Consider the following 8705-nt stretch of genomic DNA (forward strand, 5'->3'; position numbering starts at 1 on the left):
GCGGCCCTCACTGTCAACTTTCGTTTTTTTATTTACAGGCGCCATGGTTAGAAATTAGCGAAAAAGGTTCACGGTAAGGTCACAGAGCCCGATAGAGTTATAGTGGTGCTGCCACCATGAGGTGAAAGGAGAAACTGCATTCGGAACCTTTTATGATTCATGTATTCGGTTCAACAGTCCAAGCGGGCCATAAATAATATAATATAAAACCCAAGCTGTGGGCCGTGTAAAATCTGACCGCGGGCCGTGATTGGCCCCCGGGCCGGACTTTGGACATGCCTGGCCTAGGGGGTACTTGAAATGTTTATGTAAAAATCCATTAAATAAGTCATCATGTACTGAATACAAAATAAATAATGAGAATTAATGCTGAAATATAAAACACATTAAATACATTCATATCATAGTTTTATTGTCAATCATCTTGTGAAAGCTTTTGTAACATTTGAAGAACATTTATATTTAATAGGATTCAAAATGAGTTTATTTGAGTAGATAAGGAATTATTTTATGTTGAAAGGTTCATTTATTAATTAATCACTAATTTATTTATTTTTCTTATCAATGAAAGAGGGCACTTTTCAGTTTATATTTTACAAAAAATGTACTCTAACTCTAAAAATGTATTTTTTTTAATGTATTACAGTTAAATATATGTTGGGTTTTTGTTTTGTTTTTTTACAAAATTTTGTAAATATAAACAGACACCTTTGGCACAGGAACACATTTGGACTCATTTTTTAAAATTAAAAATGCTGAAGTGAGAGTTGGGGGTACTTGGATAAAAAAAGTCTAGTTCACGGGGTATGACACTGTAAAAAGTCTATTTCAGGAGGTACACCGCTGTAAAAAGTCTATTTCAGGAGGTACACTGCTGTAAAAAGTCTATTTCAGGGGGAATTCCACTGTAAAAAGTCTATTTCAGAGGGTACTCCGCTGTAAAAAGTATTTCAGGGGGAACTCCACTGTAAAAAGTCTATTTCAGGAGGTACACCGCTGTAAAAAGTCTATTTCAGGGGGAACTCCACTGTAAAAAGTCTATTTCAGAGGGTACTCCACTGTAAAAAGTTTATTTCAGTGGGTACTCCACTGTAAAAAGTCTATTTCAAGGGCTACGCCACTGTAAAAAGTCTTTTTCAAGGGCTACTCCACTGTAAAAAGTCTATTTCAGGGGGTACTTCACTGTAAAAAGTTAGAGACCCACTGTGTAATTATTTGACTGGTCTGACCCTGAATGTGGCACCTGAACCAAACTGATCTAGACTTTAATTTTAAAAATGTCCATCTTCAGTTCTGGTGTCAGACCCGGTTTTGGTCCCCCCCCCCCCTTTTCCAACCCCAGGCTCTGGTTCTGCTGGTTTGCTGTTGTGTCTAGACTTCAGGAAATGCAACATTACATTTGTTTACAACCAACAGGAACTAGAAGCAGAAGCTGTTCTGTGATTAAAGAGTGTGTGTGTGTGTGTGTGTGTGTGTGTGGTTCAAGCCCCTGGGTTTAGCAACCATCGACCCGATACCAGAACCAGCAGCAGAAACAGAGCAGAGCCGCTACATGAACCGGGTCCAGCCTCCGACCCAGGTACGAACGGCACCGTAGAACCTGTTTGTATGGACGTGTGTGTACTGTATTCAACTGAGCATGTGCGTGTGTGTGTGTGTGTGCGTGTGTGTCGGCGTTAACACACAATCCCTCAGCACCCTCTTAAATCTATACCCAATAAAAATCAGAGCCGTCTTGAAAAACAAAACCCAGGGAAACATCTGTAAAACATCGATTTTGCAGATTGCAAACCAACTGCATGGCTAATGAGAAAAGAAATCATTTTTGATTAATTAACCTAAAAATTGGAGAATCTAAGCCACCAGGGAGATGACAAGACCTGCAGAGACCAGGACCGGGTCTGAGTCTGTGGGACTGATCTGCTAAGTGAAGACCTGCAGAGACCAGGACCAGGTCTGAGTCTGTGGGACTGATCTGCTAAGTGTAGACCTGCAGAGACCAGGACCAGGTCTGAGTCTGTGGGACTGATCTGCTAAGTGTAGACCTGCAGAGACCAGGACCAGGTCTGAGTCTGCAGGACTGATCTACTGAATGTAGACCTGCAGAGACCAGGACTGGGTCTGAGTCTGTGGGACTGATCTGCTAAGTGTAGACCTGCAGAGACCAGGACCATGTCTGAGTCTGCGGGACTGATCTACTGAATGTAGACCTGCAGAGACCAGGACTGGGTCTGAGTCTGTGGGACTGATCTGCTAAGTGTAGACCTGCAGAGACCAGGACCATGTCTGAGTCTGCGGGACTGATCTACTGAATGTAGACCTGCAGAGACCAGGACTGGGTCTGAGTCTGTGGGACTGATCTGCTAAGTGTAGACCTGCAGAGACCAGGACCAGGTCTGAGTCTGCGGGACAGATCTATTGAATGCAGACCTGCAGAGACCAGTACCAGGTCTGAGTCTGCGGGACTGATCTACTCTGTGTAGACCTGCAGAGACCAGGACCAGGTCTGAATCTGTGGGATTAATCTACTGAATGTAGACCTGCAGAGACCAGGACCAGGTCTGGTGTATTTGTAGCTTTAGCCGCAGACATTCTGTGTCTGTTTGTAGATGTAAAAGAACACAGTGTCAGTTTATCCAGAATTATTCCAGTTCTAGATCCAGGTTTATTCTAATACTGGAGAACATAGGTACTAGGAAACATAGGTACTAGAGAACATAGATACTAGGGAATGTAGGTACTAGAGAACATAGGTACAAGGAAACATAGGTACTAGAGAACATAGGTACTAGGAAACATAGGTACTACAGAACATAGGTACTAGAGAACATAGATACTAGAGAAAAATAGATACTAGGGAATGTAGGTACTAGAGAACATAGGTACCAGGAAACATAGGTACTAGAGAACATAGGGACTAGAGAATGTAGGTACTAGAGAACATGGATACTAAGGAATGTAGGTACTAGAGAACATAGGTACTAGGAAACATAGGTACTAGAGAACATAGATACTAGAGAACATGGATACTAAGGAATGTAGGTACTAGAGAACATAGGTACTAGGAAACATAGGTACTAGAGAACATAGGTACTATGAAACATAGGTACTAGAGAACATAGGTACTAGAGAACATAGATACTAGGGAATGTAGGTACTAGAGAACATAGATACTAGGAAACATAGATACTAGAGAACATAGGTACTAGGAAACATAGGTACTAGACAACATAGGTACTAGAGAACATAGATACTAGGGAATGTAGGTACTGGAGAACATAGGTACTACAGAAAATAAATACTAGGGAACATAGGTACTAGAGAACATAGGTACTAGAGAACATAGGTACTAGGGAACATAGGTACTAGGGAATGTAGTATTTTGTAAATATTAGATAAGTGATAAAATTGCTGCATTTTACATTTGCTTAATAACTGCTTTTTTTTTTTACTCCAACCTGAAAACAGGAAATTCACTTATACTTTTCTTTTTTCTTTTGTTCAGACAAGGTGTAGTTTTTACATGTTACCTGTTTGACAGTTTCGACTGAACAAAAGAAAAGTATAATAATTACATTAACAGAAGACAAAACGAACGTCATTACAGTTAAGAAATTCACTTGGTTTTAGTGAAAGTTTGTCAAGTTTTATCACAAAGAAAGGCGATTAACTGGCATTTATTTCATCTTAAAATGTCAATAATAAAGATGCACTAATATTATTAGATTTTTGGAGGTTTTATGTTCGTATATTTTTCTTTTTCACCTCATTATGCTGCAATAACTGAAGTAAAATGTTTGTTGTAACCAGAAGAGACTGGATATGCATCACTTCCAGTAATTAACTGCTTTTTTTTTTTTTTTTTTTTCTTACTCCAACCTGAAAACAAGAAATTCACTTATACTTTTCTTTTTTCTTTTGTTCAGACAAGGTGTAGTTTTTACATGTTACCTGTTTGACATTTTTGACCGAACAAAAGAAAAACAAAAAGTATAATAATTACATTAACAGAAGACAAAATGAACAGCATTAAACTGAAGAAATTCACTTGGTTTTAGTGAAAATTTGTCAAGTTTTATCACAAAGAAAGGTGATTAACTGGCATTTATTTCATCTTAAAATGTAAATAATAAAGACGCTACTACTACTAATTACTAATATTATTATAGTTTTTTTGAGGTTTTATGTTCATATATTTTTCTTTTTTGCCTAATTTTGCTGCAATAACTCAAGTAAAACGTTTATGTTATAACCAGAAGAGACTGGATATGAATCACTTCCTGTAATTTAGTGTAAAATCCAGCATGTGAACACACACACACACACACACACACACACTCATAACCACCACAGCTGGTTCTCCAAGGTCAATACGAACCTTGAGTGTTTATTTGTCTGTGTTGTATTTGCTCTCATTTGACAGATCTACTTGAACAGAATCATGGCGCTTTTAATGCCTTTAAAGAGCGTGGGAAATTTCTGCTCCCTAAAGGACGTCTTCATCGGTCCTGTTTTAATTCTATTAGTTTTTCATAATTCACGGCCGTGGTGTGTGTTTTCCGTGGCGGTGGGCCGGTGGGGGGATAATAGCGGTGGCCTAGCAGCTCACCGGGGTGTTTCAGTAACAGCCCCCGACCCTCCGACGCCCAGACACTGGCCCTTTGTAACAGCCCATCGCCGGTGGATTTACGAGTCCCTGAATGCGACGTCACTCTGTCACGCCGTCATCAATCTGCTCAGTCTGATGAGAAACGAGGAAGCGCAGCCGAAAAAAAAGTCAGAGGCCTTTTTAGCGATGCCGGGTTTGTATCAGACATCATCTACCAGTTCCAGATTGGACAATTAACTGGGGGGGGGGGGGGGGGGGGGGGGGGGTCTGGTCCGACGCCAAATGTGCTCATTGTAGTAAATGAATCCACCTTTTGACAGCCAAAGCCTTTTCAACACATTTAATCTTCATTAAGCTCTAAAACCTGCAGCCCAGCAGACGGTTTCTCATGTTAACATCCACTCATAAAAAAAATATTCTCACATAATATTAGAATTCTGAACTGTTACTCAAATTTAGTACCATAAGTCATAAACTATATGGACAAAAGTATGTGGACACGTGGGATTCAGGTGTTTGTGTTCTGACAAAACAATAGTGACTAATGTCAGAATATAGTTTTATATTATGGGATAAATATCATTGCATTTGTTACTTTGGGGTAAATTATTATCTTTGTTTCCAAAACGACTCAGAGGTGGTTTGGACCAAAGAATACAAAAAACATGCAAAAATACACTAAAGTATACAAAAAATATGTAAAAAATACACTGAACTATACAAAAAACATGCAAAAATACACTAAAGTATACAAAAAATATGGAAAAATACACTAAAGTAAACAAAAAATATGGAAAAATACACTAAAGTATACAAAAAACATGGAAAAATACACTAAAGTATACAAAAAATATGGAAAAACACACTAAAGTATACAAAAAAATACGGAAAAATACACTAAAGTACACAAAAAATATGAAAAATACACTAAAGTATACAAAAAATATGGAAAAATATACTAAAGTAAACAAAAAATATGGAAAAATACACTAAAGTACACAAAAAATATGGAAAAATACACTAAAGTATACAAAAATATGGAAAAATAGACTAAAGTATACAAAAAATTTGCAAAAATGCACTGAAGTATACAGAAATTACACTACTAAACTAATTACTAACTACACTACTAAAAATACACTTCTACTCATATTCTACTGTGGCTCTACTGCAGTTCTACTCATATTCTACTGTGGTTCTACTGCAATTCTACTCATATTCTACTGTGGTTCTACTCATATTCTACTGTGGTTCAAGTCATATTCTACTGTGGTTCTACTCATATTCTACTGTAGTTCTACTGTGGTTCTACTCATATTCTACTGTGGTTCTACTGTGGTTCAAGTCATATTCTACTGTGGTTCTACTCATATTCTACTGTAGTTCTACTGTGGTTCTACTCATATTCTACTGTGGTTCTACTGTGGTTCTACTCATATTCTACTGTGGTTTTACTCATATTCTACTGTAGTTCTACTGTGGTTCTACTCATATTCTACTGTAGTTCTACTGTGGTTCTACTGTGGTTCTACTCATATTCTACTGTGGTTCTGCTGTGGTTCTACTCATATTCTACTGTAGTTCTGCTGTGGTTCTACTGTGGTTCTACTCATATTTTACTGTAGTTCTGCTGTGGTTCTACTCATATTCTACTGTGGAACTACTGTGGTTCTACTCATATTCTACTGCGGTTCTACTCATATTCTACTGTGGTTCTGCTGTGGTTCTACTCATATTCTACTGTGGTTCTACTCATATTTTACTATGGTTCTGCTGTGGTTCTACTCATATTCTACTGTGGAACTACTGTGGTTCTACTCATATTCTACTGTGGTTCTACTCATATTCTACTGTGGTTCTGCTGTGCTTCTACTCATATTCTACTGCGGTTCTACTCATATTCTACTGTGGTTCTGCTGTGGTTCTACTCATATTCTACTGTGGAACTACTGTGGTTCTACTCATATTCTACTGTGGTTCTACTCATATTCTACTGTGGAACTACTGTGGTTCTACTCATATTCTACTGTGGTTCTACTCATATTCTACTGTGGAACTACTGTGGTTCTACTCATATTCTACTGTGGTTCTACTCATATTCTACTGTGGAACTACTGTGGTTCTACTCATATTCTACTGTGGTTCTACTCATATTCTACTGTGGTTCTGCTGTGGTTCTACTCATATTCTACTGTGGTTCTACTGTGGTTCTACTCGTATTCTGCTGCATCCGTCCGTCTGTCAGACTTTAGGGTTCACTTTGGGGTTCATCTGATCTGACAGTTGTGTTCTCGCTCTAACGTTAGAATAAAACTTTTGTAAACGGTCTTATTTCCACCTCCTGCGTCCGTTTCTAGAACCTGTTTCTGCTCAAACAGACTTTGACCCAAACTCCAGTCACAGCCTGATCTACACGTACAGATATTGAACGTCATAAATCAGCTTCTCAATGATTCTGTGGCTTTTTTTTTGGGGGGGGGGGGGGCGCGAAGGAAACCTAAATCCTCCAGATGAATGTGCTGTGTGCGCCTCCGTATCCATGGAAACCAGGGCAGAGTGCCATGTCATTCAGAACATCCAAGTCCCACTGATGAACCATCCACACCACACTCTAAACACCTTTTGTCTCTGTTTCCAGTTGAAAATAAACCCATGTTCAGCCAAAAGAGCCAAGATCAGAACTGCAGAACGATGGGAAAACGATCGGTTTCACAAAAATTAACCAACGTGGAAACACCGCCATCTTCTACAGCATTGATTCACCAGTGAAACCCATGGAGTTAGATCTGTGACAGTGGATGGTTTATGTTAAATAAGAAATAAAATTAACAAAACAACGGATAAAAAATGTACCAAATAATAAATAATGTAAAAATATAAGCAAAAATGGATTAAAATGAATAAAATAAGAAACAAAATTACCAAAAAACAGCCAAAGTCATCAATACAATAAACAAAAAAATCAACAAAATAATAAGTAACATAAATAAAGTAAGTGACAAAATAAAAAAAATGAAGAAAAAATAAGAAAATAGTCAACGAAATGAACAAAAATAAAACAGTTAAAATGAACAAAATGAAGAAAACATGAACAAAATAATAAATAATGTAAAAATATAAGCAAAAATGTACTAAAATGAAGTAAAAATGAATAAAATAAGCAACAAAATGACCCAACACAGCCAGTCATTAAAAAAAAAAAAAAAATCAACAAAATAATAAGTAACATGAATAAAATAAATGACAAAATGAAAAAAAATGTAAGAAAAAACTAATAAAATAGGCAACAAAATGAACAAAAACTAATAAAATAACAATAAAAATGAACAAAATTAATTAAAAAAAAATGAACAAAATAATGTAAAAATATAGGCAAAACATGACTAAAATGAAGTAAAAATGAATAAAAAATAAACAAAATAATAAATTAATGTAAACATATAAGCAAAAATGAACTGAAATGAAGTAAAAATGAATAAAATAAGCAACAAAATGACCAAAAACAGCCGAAGTCATCAATAAAATGAACAATAAATCAACAAAATAATAAGTAACAAGAATAAAATAACTGACAAAATGAAAAAAGAAAAATAAAACAAAATAGGCAACAAAATGAACAAAAACAAATAAAATAACAATTAAAATGAACACAATGAATAAAAAATGATAAAATAATAAGAAACATGAATAAAATTACACTTCAGACATTTCAAAATCTTCATATTTGATCAGGTTATTCATGTTTTTGTGAAATGATAGTTTGTTTTAGTGTAAATACAGTAAAATGACATGAAAATGTTTACATTTACAAAGAGAAAAATGTGGAGTTGTGAGTATTTATATGTTATTCTGACAGTATTTTACTGATCCGACCCACTGGAGATTCAACTGGAACAAATAAAAATCCCATGTGAATGCGGTTTCCTTCATAGTTTTGTGATAAATCCACGTTTCCACTGGTGTTTTTCCTCTTCTCCTCCATAAACCTGATGTGTTTTCAGGTAAACAGCAGGACTTTTACACACGCCCACTAAAGGAGGACGTACTTTTTTTAGCTGTACATAAAACAGAATGGAGACTGGAATTACAAAGTGTA

This window comes from Sphaeramia orbicularis, chromosome 16, assembly GCF_902148855.1.
Source record: "Sphaeramia orbicularis chromosome 16, fSphaOr1.1, whole genome shotgun sequence".
NCBI lineage: Eukaryota > Metazoa > Chordata > Actinopteri > Kurtiformes > Apogonidae > Sphaeramia > Sphaeramia orbicularis.